We start from the raw sequence: 13,653 nt of genomic DNA on the forward strand, positions 1-13,653 counted from the left end.
CGCCTTTCAAGACACCCTCTACATTACAATCACCTTACAGAGCATATAGTCATCAATAAAAAAACAAGACATAGAAAATAAATAAATAAATAAACATAATAAATAAAACAAAAACAAGACGAAACAAAACAATCAAAACAGTGATCAGTTAGACGTTGTGTGCGAGTTTGAACAGGTGAGTTTTGAGTTGTGACTTGAAGGTTGTAATGGTGTCTGACTGTTTTATGTGTGGGGGGAGGGAGTTCCAGAGCCTGGGTGCTGAACAGCTGAATGACCGGGCACCCAAATGGGTGCCCGGTCATACTTTATCTACTCACTACAATGTTGTAGTGAGTCGTGATGTGGGGATACATAGTAGTCCAGCAGAGGTTGAGCGGAGGGAGCGGGAGGGAGTGTATTGTTGGAGGAGGTCGCAGAGGTAACTGGGGGCTAGGTTGTGGAGAGCTTTGTAGGTGAGGAGTAGGGTTTTGATGGAGGGTTCAAACCCACAAATTGTCTTTATATGCGGACATTCTTATACTTTATCTATCTGACCCCAGCATCTATATCCCAAAGCGCTGGAAATCATTTTTAACTTTGGTAAGATCTCAGGATATAAAATCAAGCTTACTAAGAGTTTGCTTTCCCCTTTCAATGACCAGGCTTGACAGATTTAATTTGAAGCATTCCTATTGAAAGAAACTCCTGACACCTTGGCTTTGCATATCTTGGCATATCAGTAACCCTTGGATACAGTGATTAATTCAATTATAACTTTAAACCAGCCCTGGAGTGGCTCAAACAGGACACCGGTCCATGTAACACATCATACAGTATGAATAGTTTAAAAAAGGGAGTTACAAAAATACTCTCTTTATTTATTCTCTTTAAGAGCATAGATTCACGAGTCAGTTCCATGCTTTATTTTGAACCCAAACTGATTGTCAGTAGCAAGGACATAAATTTCTAGCTTTGTTCAAAGTATTTTCTCCAGTACTTTAGACAAGATACTGGCTAATGCAACAGGTCGATACTGGTCAATACTGTTGAGCTTACCAGCCTTGTCTTTATGCAGAGGCACTAACATAACAGACATAATAGCATTTGGCAGGGTACCATGAACCAGACAACCATTAAAGCGCATGGAAAGCAAAGGGAAGAGCTTATGGCTGGCATATTTTAGATGTAATGCAGTCCATACCGCAGGCTTTGTTGTTATCCAACGTGTTAATGGCATCATATATATCTGCTGCCCTAACTATCATTTCTGCAGAGAGATAAATATGTTCATGATTGATTCTTACCGTTAGTCACCACTTCAGTATAGTTACTGCTTTCATTCCAACATCCTTTTCTAAGGAACTAGATAAGTTGTTATCTGCCTTTACCTGGAATATGACTATCCCACGGATAAGGAAGGCATATATGGAGAAACTAGGCGCTACCAAAATTTGATACAATATAATTGGGCGGCTAGGGGTCTGCGTCCTTTGAGGGAGATTAAAAATGGAACAACATTCCAGCCACCCTGTATCCTTACCTTCTTCAGTGTGTGCTCCATTACAACCCAGTACACGGTGCCTCACAAACAACCCCATAGGGGATTATCACGCTGATACGTAGTACTTCCGCATTCGGTGTTCATTGTGCACTGTGACATCCGGTGAACCACTCAGTCATCACTCTGGCGAACTGATGATGGAGGACCGGCAGTTCACTTTCACGACATCCCTGGTAAATGTACCCAAAGTCACGTTTTCTGAAGTTCACAGACTTACCGAACAACACTCCATAACAGCCCGCTCCAAACTGGACAAGGGATTGTTTATTTTTCGAGAAATATAACGACTACGAATGCGAGTGTCTGCTAGCTAGCTTACGCTAGGTAGGTTGGCTTATGCTAACGTCGGTTTGGCGTCAGCTCAGTCTGGAGGGATGAAATGATAAGAGATGAAAAATAAGGTAGACTTGTACTTCTTTGGTACATATATGAATGTGTATCTTCAGCAGAAAGTGAAATGAATGTGAAATGAACTGAATGAATAAAGGAACTGAAAGAATAAAAGGATTTAATTCATTCTCTTTTTCTGAGTACATCATTTACTACATTATATATTAACATTATTTTGAATACTTTCAGGATGGACTGACTGGACTTTAAAATTGATTATAGATGAAAGACTTCTCATTCAATTACATTACATGTCATTCAATATATACAATGTTTTCAGTGTACAAAATTACAGCTCCGGAAAAAATGAAGGGACCACTCCAAATGTTCAGTGCCTCTCATTTTAATATTTATATATTATATTTAATATTTAATATTTATAGGTACATGTTTGAGTAGAAACACTATTCAACAGGGATGTAGCCTTTTAAATCAAGTGGTCCCTGGAAGTTGGTCATCACACAGCAGACGGTCCACAGCTGATTGACTGTCGCAGACAAGGTGAAAGGACAGTGTGTTCCCAGATGCGGTATTCCTTGACTCTGCCTATTGCTCTTTCTACGAGGATTCGAAGTCGAGCGATTGCTTGTGTTTTCAGAGCATCCTCTTCAGTGAACTGCGCAGTGGTTAGAGATAAATTAATTAGTAATATTATTGTGAGTGCTTCATTCCATCTTAAACATTTTTCTGCATATCTTAATGGTCACATTTGGGTCAAAGTTTTAATTTGAAATGTTCATTCCTTTCATGCCTACCTGTCATCTTGAAGGGTGGTATAATCAGCGTTGCCCCACGATCAGCTAGTGGCTTCTCGATGGTGAAACCCTTGTCTGCCATGCAGCCATCTCCTGGCTCCAGTAAATCCAGCAGTCCATTTCGTTCAGTCAGCTCTGGGTCGGAGATGGAGCCGGTGAAGAGACTTGACACAAAAGTCACAGCACTACAAGGGGCAATCCCAATCAAGGCCTTAAAGGTTGTTGTGTTCTTGTAAGATGATGTTCGGGTAATCATCGACTGCACCTCGGTGCAGTCGATGATTACCCGAACATCTGGACTGTACTGCACAAATTATCTTGGCATGGTGTTCTTGACTTGCAGTTTACTCATCCAGGTGGGGAGGGAGCCAAGGAGCAGGTAACGGTAGTTGGCCCACGATATAACAACATGGGAGACAGTAGACACACTGACCTGAAACATGTCAGCCAGCACCTTCTCTTGCAGGCCTGCAGCAACCCGGCAGCAGAAGAGAAAAAACTCAACCAGTTGCAGTCTACACGTTGGACTGGGAGAAATGGGTTCAAATGTTTGTTTCTTTTTCTGAGCTTTCGACCAATAAACCAACATGGAGGCAGATGGTTGAATAACCTCCCAGAAGTCACAAAAAACATCTCTTGAGGTGAATCTGGTGTAAAAAAGGATGTCCGCGTCTGAGACACAGAATCTGTGAAAATGCACTTGAACCACTTTCAGCTGTGACAGCTCTCATCAGCTCCTTGACTGTTTCTTCCAATTGCTGTATGTTTACAGCAGCAGCATCCAGTGCACCTGTATGAGATGAAATTAAAACATCTAACCCAGATTTTGGCTGTGACTTGCATATTGGAAGCAGTTTTGGACCTCTAAAGAAATTGCTTTTTGTAGCTCAATATTGCTTTTAAATTTTGCTTTTTATAGCTCAATATTCACCTTTAAAATTAATTAAGTAAGATATGAAATGCAACATTTGTACTTGTGATGAAGCTTTTCACATTGTGGTTTGGTCAAATGCTGGGACATTAATAAGACTAAACATGTTGTGCCTGAGTTCTGAAAAGTTGACCTACCTCCTCGGTATAACCTACTAATAGCCCATTCTGTGATTAAACCATAGGTAGTACATCCTGTCAGGAAGGTGGTTTAAGAACAGTATGGGGTAATAGTAAGCCAATATTTCAGAACACTAACAAACACTGACCAACCTGGTTTAGGAGCAGAACCGAAATCATGTTCTGGCATCACCGCCGAAGCTGAGATCTCCTCCATCGGCTCTTATTCACAGGGCAGCGGTTGCTCCAGAGGAAGGGCTGGGTGAACGTCATGGCCTAAGCGAGTTGATGCTCTTTTATAAACAGACCCCCTTCTTGGCAGTCCCCAGTTGTTCCACTGGAAACGGGAGGGTACAGACCCGATTTTCAGTCGCTTGGTGTGACCCCGGTTGGTTGCTAGCTGTAGCGTTTGTAGTCTGATTCACTAAAGTGCCAGCTACAAACAAACATGCTACCTTGTTTTATTTTAAAGTTTGGCCCTTCATCCCGGCGAACCGCTTGAATCCACTTCTTCCTTAGACTCATTTCAGTCGGGAATCCATGAAAACTTAAGTAGGGTTGGTGTTGTTTGTTAGATGTACAAAGTGGAACAGAGAGCAGTGACATCTCGCCTTTGTTTCAGCCATGGTGGAAGTGCGCCGGAATTGTTCATGCACAACGAAGACAAATCCCGCCACCGGAACCAGGAAGCATGATAATCCCCTATTGTGAGTCCTCTTTTACCGGCAGGTTATGACGTACCCCGACTTTGAAAATTCCACTGACTAAATCACATTTTAAATGTACCAGGTGCAAGGGGACTGGCACAAACCCCATCTCTATGCCCTGAACCAAAACACTGGAACCACAGAATGAATCACTTGACAATGGCCCTACATCAGAGAGGATAAACGACTGGGCCGCCCCAGTGTCTCGGAGAATCTGAACCTTTTGCTGGTCCTTTGGATCACCGGTCACCGACACGAGACCACTCAAAATGAATGGTTTGTAGCTGGGGTCAGGATGGTCAGAAACGCACACATTCGGCATAACTGCAACACAGCAAGAAACTGTACTTATCAATCCAACCCCCTTGGGTTGTTGAACGGGCGGTGGATGATTTCTCATACGAAGCTGACAGTCAGCAATTAAATGGCCAAGTTCATGACAATAAAAACACTCCCGTTCCTCCCTAAAGCGTAAAGGAAGCGAAACTCACTTGCGAAACTGAGTGGTGGGAGAGGTAGCAAACACATGAGCGGGCTTGTGGGTCAGTACAAACTCGTCCGCTAACACAGCAGCCTGGGACAGCGACATCACTTTTTGCTCATTCAAGTATGTTACTATTCGTTCGGATATACTATTCTTAAATTCCTCCAGCAGGACTAATTCTCGAAGAGAGGAAAAATCTGTAGTTTTAGTGGCGGTGCACCACCGATCAAACAAGGTGGCCTTCTCTTGAGCAAACTCCATGAAAGTACGATCAGGAGACTTTTTGCAACTCCTAAACTTTTGTCTATATGACTCAGGCACTAACTCATACACACGAAGAACAGTGGTTTTAACAATTTCGTAATCTAGACTGTCTTCCAACGAAATGGACGCCAACACCTCTTGAGCTTTACCAGATAGTTTACACTGAAGCAAGAGGGGCCACACCTCTTTAGGCCACTGCATAGAAACTGCGATGCGTTCAAACACACCAAAATAAGAATCGATTTCCGATTCCCGGAACTGCGGAACCAAAGCCATTTGTTTAGTCACATCCAATGTGCCAAATGAGCTAGCTAGTGGAGAAGAGAGGGTGGTTTGGGTTGAACGTGCCGCACTTGCAGCCTCCAATTCCAACCTCCGTAGTTTCACCTCCTTCTCTGCCTCAATCCGTTGAATCTCCAGTTGGTGCTCACGCTCAGCTTGCCTCTCTCCACGCTCAGCCTCCATTTGCAAGCGGGCCAACCTTACTTTCAGACGGGCGTCCTGAGACGACATTGATAAAGTAGGTGACAAAGGATTAAAGCGCAGTAAGCTAGCGGGTGGCTTAGCCTCTGCCCCAGCCTGCATGTCCGCACTGGCATCACTACAAGGAGAAGCCACTGTCACACCAAGCACCTCCTTGCCCACCAGCATATCCACGACACACTCCTTAAGTCTCGCTTTGATCAGGGTCCCCTGAACTGGAAACTCAAAATGAGCCGCTATGGCATATAAATCAGCCTTCCGGCATCTGTCAATTCGATCCATAGACGGATCAGCCAAAAAGACACCCAAATCAAAAGCCTCCATAACGAGCCCTACAAAAACAACTACTGCCTATCCTATACACACAAACCAGCTACACTATGCGCACACCTGCACCGAACAACTCACAGCCAGCCCGACGTGGAGTCCTACAATGAAGATCCCGGACGAGCCCCCAAATATGTTACGGCTCCAGGATGTTAGCTTGCTACGTCTAGGGGGGGGAGTAGGGGAACCATAACACATGTTACTGTTAGACTGACTGGGAGAACAACAAAGCAGGGCACAACAGCAAACTAGGTACATAAGTGTATTTATTTGGCGAGCGTTCCGCCAAGGGGAATAGGGAACTATAAGCGGAGCCAAATCAAAGAAAACAAGATAGTGACAACTAACTAGTGCACACATACAACCTAGCTAATACATACAGAGGGTGGCCCCGCTTCTAACCTGGGCCCCGTTTCCCGATAACGATGGATCTTCGCTCGTACGATCATTCTCCCGATGGATCTTGCGATCCATCGATAATTTCTTTGTCGCGTTTCCCGAAACTCCTCTTAACGTGAACGCGCATTCGCTGCACTCACGACGTCGTAGGATTGTAACTGTCTACTGACACGGTGCTGAAATGGGCTCCGGAGAAGGGGGAGACGCAGGAATGTCGCAGGAAAATTGTGTTAAAAAGGGTTAAAATATATCCCCATCAAGGACAACAGCAGAGTAGCCTACGAAAAAACGACTGCAATTATATGAATGCTAAAGACATTAAAACACAATTGATTAGGCTTAAACCGACATATATCAGTCCTAATCCTGAATGCACTGTGCGTTTCACGGCATTTCCCCCCCTGAAATAATTCCAATTCCAGCAAAGAGAGCCGACTTAATCTGATTCCGCATAAGGGTTTCCTTGATTGATAATTTGATTGCTTATAAAAGCCCCTCCGGAAATAGGGTAAGGTATGTATTGATGAGGAATACAACGAAGCCCACCGTCTGGCCCGGTGCATCGTTGAGCGCACGATCGGGAGGTGGAAGTTGCGCTTTAGATGCCTTCACAAGTCAGGCGGAGGGCTCCAGTTTTCGCCGGCCAAGTCATGCGCCGTGATATGTGTGACGGCTATGTTGCACAACATTGCAGCTAAGGCTGGGGTGGCATTGCTTGAACCGGAGGACGCTGAGGACGATGACGACGAGGAAGATCGGTGTGAGGACGGCCTCCCTCATAACTACGCGGCAGGTTTTCATGCGCGTCGAAGAGTGATTGAGACTTTTTTTTTAACCCCCTCCACCCTCCCACATGTCACTAAACATTCCCGTCAACGTGACCAATCCCCACCATATCCCAGCCTTTTGCCTGCTCCTTTGCTTGTTTTTTATAATTTATTTTATTTCTTTATTTTTAATTTATTATATTTATTTTTAATTTTATTTTATTTTTTACATTATTTTATGCTACGTTTTATGAGTAGCCTATGTCAGTCTGCACAAATCCCCCCACTTCTCACACATTTTGAGTGCCCTGCCTGCGCAAACATTTTCTGGACTGTCCCGTTTTATTTTGGCCATTTTAACATCTTTGTTATAGATTAATTCATAATCTTTATTAATTACCAATTTTAATAAAACGCATCCAATAGACGGAATGTCCGATGGTGACGCCACTGAGGCTATATAGCGATGCTCTTAGCGTCCTACGAGTACCTACGAGCACCCCTGGAGTACTCGTTAGCTACGAGCGTTTTCAAGACGTTCGTTCCCAACGACGCTTTCGGGAAACGCGGTGAAAACTCTACGATGCCCTTTCGACGCACTTCACGATCCACTTAGGCTAACGACGCTTTCGGGAAACGGGGCCCTGATGTGATAAAAGTGAAAATCTACGTGATGGTAGTGTAAACTAGTGATGGCAGTGTGACACTGAAGCTTCGATACGTGCTTCAAACCCTGATCTACAACTCCCAAGAAGCACTGCTTCGAAGCTTGCTTCAGAGCAAAAAAAATCACGTGACGTGACGTCCGAAGCAGCAACTGGTTCGTTGCCTGAATGAATCACTTGACTGGTCCGCGGCTCGGTGGAGAAGCTTTGAGCAAAAAAAAAGAAACCGACTCAATCCATAAGGCAGCCTACCTCAATATAAATCTTTGAGTGTCTAACCCCATCCCACATAATCCCCCCCTAGAGTTACTCAAGCACACCCAACCAACCTTGCCCGAAGCCAGCTGGTCACCGCCTAATTATTTAATGAAAAAAAAAAACACAATCGATGCTACAATCGTTACGGGAGTTGTACATAGTACGGTATGTATGTAATAGAACAACGTAAGGTATCGATTAGAGTAGACTAGGGGATAACACACTGACTGTGGAGTGGAGGACCCGGGTTCGAATCCAATTCCTGGGGGGAAAGTTTTTATATGCTGTTTCAATTATATCCTAGCCTACATCAGTTAGCCTATCTGGACAGAAGGCTATGCCTATCCCTTTAAGAACAATTTAGACATCTGTATTTAGATCAATCTTTATTCGTGAAAAGATCATGCTATTAAGTATTTGGGTTTGTGTGTTTGTGCGTCAAATAGTTTTCAAAGCAGGGATACGTTGAATCCACTGCAGCCTCGAACTTCGCCAGCAGAGGTCACTGTCACTGAAGCTTCGAGTAATGAACCCATTTTTCGAAACATTGGCTCAACTGGTTCAATGCTTTATAAAAGCTTCATTTGCCCATCACTAGTGTAAACCCAAGGGTATCTTACCTATTCACCTAAACCCCTATGGCATCTCAAAAACAAGGCAACAACATGACACAGCCAACACACAGGCAGACAATGGCGTTTTTCAATGGAGACCAACAGGTGCAAGTTATCAAGGCCTGATGACTCTGACATGCCAACAGACAGCTCCCAGATTGGACAGGGGGTTGGACGATGGTGGAGGAACAGCCAATGGCGTGAGACCTACAGAGAACGAGAGGGGAGACACAGGAAAACAACCACATACGTAACAGCTACCAACACCAACACAACATGTATACACACAGATGTCGTTTTTTGTGAGGCAGCAACCACACAAACGCACGCACACACGCGCACACACACACAGTTATACTTCAGTTGTAGTTTTATGCATGTTTATTTTATGATAACAGCAACATACTCATACAAAGACCCTGTGTAAAGGTACATCTTTGGAAGCTACCATCAAAAGTCCATAGGAACCATTTCCTTGCCACACCTTAAAACGTATAACTGACAGTCACAGCCAAGCAAGTACGTTAGTAGATACTTTATTCATCTCCTTGGGGAAATTCAGGTAACAATATAGCAACAGACAGTACAGTACAGTTGACAAACAACAAAATTGACAAACAGTAAAAGTCAAAAAAAAAAATCATAAAATCATGATTAAAAAATGCCCAAAAAATGTTTTATCTAAAGCCCTGCCGCAGACCATAAAGTCCCTGACCCTGAAAATTAAGGTGCTCAACTCACTGACCATTTATTCTGCGAATTCTCACAAAAATTAGTATCCTAGTGCGCAGGCATACAAGTTCTAATATGACATCATTGCACAGGCTATTTAACAAGTCTTTGCTACTCATATTATCAAATATGCTCAAAGGGAACAGTATTACTCCCATCTAGTGGTACAATTATATATTGAATTCAAACGTTGCTACCTGGTTGCAACTAAGGTAGGCGGTATGTGCCAAGAAGCTATGACAACATGTCATCCAAACTACCTCATCGAGTTCTCTTTCGGTTGATGAGGTCTGTAGTTTAAACAACTTCAAATATTGCTCTACAACGAGTGAACTATTTAATAGCTAATTAAATAATTAGTAGTAATTAATTAGTAGTGATACATTCGTTATTCGTTTATTTTTCGTTTTTTGTGCGTGCATTGTCAGAGATCATCATCATTAGGTGATTAAACGGTATGGAGAGGGAGAGGACAGAAAGGCAGTGGATTGGTGGGAGATAGTATGCATTAAATGCAACCCTTATTCAATCAAACATAGCCTATGCTGTTATCCAGCACGGCTTTTGACTATATGTCTTCCACGGTTATGCTGCCTATGTAATAAGAAAAGTGTGTAATTTAAACAGTTACATTGACTTACCTGTCGAGCAGAAAGCAGGCAACTTCAGCGTTCCTTTGTACATCGTTGTCCTTCGTTAACTCTTTAAACCTGGGAAAAAGCCACTACGATGTTTCCCATGTGTAAGGATATCCCGCGAGACACTTATGTTTCTAAGAGGCCAACGTAGCTGGAGACTGACGTAACGAAATTTTTAATAAAGTTAGTTGAATACTTACCCGCTAAGATGTTAGTCGCACATCATTACATGGTACCAGTAGTAAAAGTATTAAATAGTTATTGTCTGTGTGAGAAAGACGGAATGGATGTCATAAAACCACCAGAACCATTGAAGCTCACGGGAAATATTGATTATGCTTGGAAACAGTTTAAACAGGCGTTTCAACTTTATTTAACTGCAACTGGCGCCAACGACGACAGCGGTGAGAGGAAAGTAGCATTGTTACTATAGGATAGCAGGGACACAAGTGATTCAGATATTCAATGCGTTTGAGTTTACAGATGGAGATGAAAAGAAACTGAGCAATGTTCTGGAACAGTTTGATGCATACTGTAGTCCGAAGAAGAATGAAGTATACAAGAGACATGTTTTTCGTTGCCGCGTACAGCAGCAAGATGAATCGTTTGACTCGTATGTGACTGAGCTAAGGCTGAAAGTGAAATCCTGTAACTATGGCGACATGCAGTCCTCCATGCTACGCGATCAGATAGTCTTTGGAATACACAATTAAAAGGTGCGGGAGCGCCTGCTATGGGAGGACAGTCTGACATTAGAAGATGCAATCAGAATGTGCAGAGCTAGCGAACGGACTGAGAAGCAGATGAAGATTTTTGAGAAGCCATTGGTTGCTACTGAAGCACCAGTGGGTGTAGACAGGGTGGTCAGAGCTCGCACACCTCGCTCAGAGGGGGAACGTTTGAGTAATGCACGTGAAGCAGGATCAGACTACCTCATGAACTGTAGGCGCTGCGGTGGGAAACATCGCTTCAGGCAATGCCCCGCCTATGGGAAAGTTTGCTTGAAGTGCAGGGGAAAAAATCATTTTGCAAAAGTGTGCCTATCCGCTAGTGAAAATAAACAAATTAATATGATGGAAGAGAGTGAAGGCATAAATGGCATAAAAAAAATTAATGCAGACAAGTGGATTGTGCCACTTCCAGTGAATGGCACTGAGATTCACATGAAACTTGACACAGGAGCTATGGCAAATCTTATCACATTGAAAGACTTCAAAGCTCTGCACCACAAGCCGGTCATAAAAAACACCCAAAAGTGGGATTAAGAGCTTACAACAAAGGATTGAAACACAGGGGGCCTCATGTACTAAGGTTGCGTACGCACAAAAACGTGGCGTACGTCCTTTTCCACGCTCACGTTCAGATGTACAAAACGTGAAATGACCGTAAAAATGTGCGGTCCCCACGCCAGCTCCAGAGCTGTCGTACGCACGTTTCTACAGCTATTGTTCCTTTGGCGACACTTAGTGGTGACGCTGGGAAACTGGGAAAAAAGGTGAAAACAATGATTTGCACATCAGAGACCACTAATGAACAATTAACACACCTTGCAATTATATGGGTGGCTATAAAAGCATGCGCAATGGATGAAGAAAATTGTTTTAAAAATGGCTGCGTTAGCATTGTTGGAGGACATCGCAAATGGTCAAATCCGAAGGGCGCTGGAGACGCCGGGGCCGACGGAGGAGACGCCGGGGCCGACGGAGGAGACGCCGGGGCCGACGGAGCAATCCGTGCCCTCTCCTTGCTTGTCTATTCAAAAATAAAAAATTTAAGTTAATAAACACGAGTCAAAGTCTTTAATATCCTGGCATCTTTACGCACGACTTATGTGTATTGCAAGCAGCCAATTGTATGACCAGTATAATTACAGCATTTATGACTTCAGCATATTTACCTTGGGGATGATCGGTGTCCCCTTCATGGGCTCCCACCACTCCGGTGAGAGCTGTGTCACCGATCAAAGCGGCCACTCTCAAATCGAAGGGGGAGAGTTCCCCCACTCCCGTTGCGGTCACGCTTCGGCGGTGGGCAGAAACCCTCCGCTTCACCTCCACCTTGAGGTCTGACCACTTTTTTTTAATTTCAGAGTGTGTGCGCTGCTGAGACCCCACTGCATTGACGGCCTCGCAAACACACTCCCACTCACTTCTCTTTTGTTTTGCATTTATCCCTGTTGACAGGGTTCCAATAGCATATGCTTGCACATACCTCGTGGAGCAAAATCTCGAGCTCAGACTCCGTGAAGTTTAGTTTTTTGCCTCTGTTCATGGTGCCAGGTGATCGGATTAAAAAGTGAATCTCAGGTCCAGAGGCCTATTTAAATGAAATTGCATATTTAAATGAGGGCGTGGAGGAGTTTGGCACCTCGGCATGTGCGCTCAATTCCACGTTGATCGAGATGTACAAAAGAAACGTGCTTGGGTTCGCACCCTTTGAAACATCTGAATTTATTTGTGCGTAAGACAGTTTCTGGGTTTTGGCGTACGCCAAATTTCAGTATGAAATCCACGCAAGTCTTAGTACATGAGGCCCAGGGTGTCTGCAGGTTACAAGTCCAGAATAAGCACATCAAGAGAAATCTACCGTTTGTGATAGTGCCAAACGGGAAGGACTCCCTACTGGGAGATCAAGCTTGTGAGGAAATGGGACTTGTTAAGCGTGTTCTAAACATTGCCGAGACAGAGAGAAAAGTACAGTCACCGCAGCGGAAAAATACAAGAGTCACTCCATCACAAGCAGAAAGCTGGGAAGCGCAGTATCTAAACATTTTTGATGGCATAGGGATGCTGCCATTCACATACAGCATTAAACTAAAGGATAAGGCTAGACCTGTGGTTGCATGCTCCACGTCAAATCCTGGTTCCACTGAGACAAGATCTTCGCAAAGAACTGGACAGAATGGTGTCACTAAATGTCATTAAACCCACCAAGGGAGCCACGGAGTGGGTGAACTCAATGGTCTGCGTAAGAAAGCCTAATGGTCAGAATATGCATGGACCCAAAAGACAATATCAATTTCCCAAGAGGGAAGAGATCCTGAGTGAGATGCCTGGGGCACAGTGGTTCACAAAGCTTGACGCGTCACATGGATTTTGGCAGTTGCAAATTGACATTGCAAGTACAGACCTATGCACCTTCAACACGCCCTTTGGGCGCTACAGTTATCAGAGACTCCCCATTGGTATTTCCTCAGCACCAGAAATTTTTCGCTGTGAAATGGAGAATGTGTTTGAAGGACTGGAGGGGTCAGGGTTTATATTGATGATGTCATAATATGGGCGGAGACCCCAGGACAGCTCAACAGCAGAGTGCACAGTGCGCTTCAGAGAGTCCACAAGTACGGGCTCAGATTGAACAAGGAGAAATGTCAATTCAGTACACATGAAGTCACGTTTCTTGGGGATCGACTGACACCGGCAGGAGTACAGCCGGACATGAACAAAATCAAATTAGTGACGGACATGCCCCAGCCAACGGACAAGAAGGCGGTACAAAGAGCATTAGGGATGGTCAACTACATGGGAAGATTCGTGGCCGAAAAGACTGTTGCTCTCCGCCAGCTCCTACAGTCGAACAC

The 13,653-nt window shown here is 44.1% G+C and overlaps 1 long non-coding RNA gene across 3 annotated transcripts; it reads right to left on the reverse strand.

Annotated features, from left to right (window-relative positions):
* Positions 1–2,526: 2,526 nt before the first annotated feature.
* On the reverse strand, positions 2,527–3,903 carry LOC115536256 (uncharacterized). 3 transcript variants are annotated; one of them, XR_003974625.1, is made up of 4 exons: positions 3,889–3,903; positions 3,119–3,475; positions 2,686–2,820; positions 2,527–2,546 (listed from the first exon to the last, which is right to left on the reverse strand). It is a non-coding gene; the product is annotated as an uncharacterized LOC115536256 (long non-coding RNA). The 3 variants fall into 3 exon arrangements; XR_003974626.1 differs by lacking the exon at positions 3,889–3,903 and having other exon boundaries at positions 2,686–2,870; positions 3,119–3,521; XR_003974624.1 differs by lacking the exon at positions 3,889–3,903 and having other exon boundaries at positions 3,119–3,492.
* Between the last annotated feature and the right edge of the window lie 9,750 nt (positions 3,904–13,653).

The sequence above is a fragment of the Gadus morhua genome, chromosome 22 (assembly GCF_902167405.1).
Source record: "Gadus morhua chromosome 22, gadMor3.0, whole genome shotgun sequence".
Lineage (NCBI taxonomy): Eukaryota > Metazoa > Chordata > Actinopteri > Gadiformes > Gadidae > Gadus > Gadus morhua.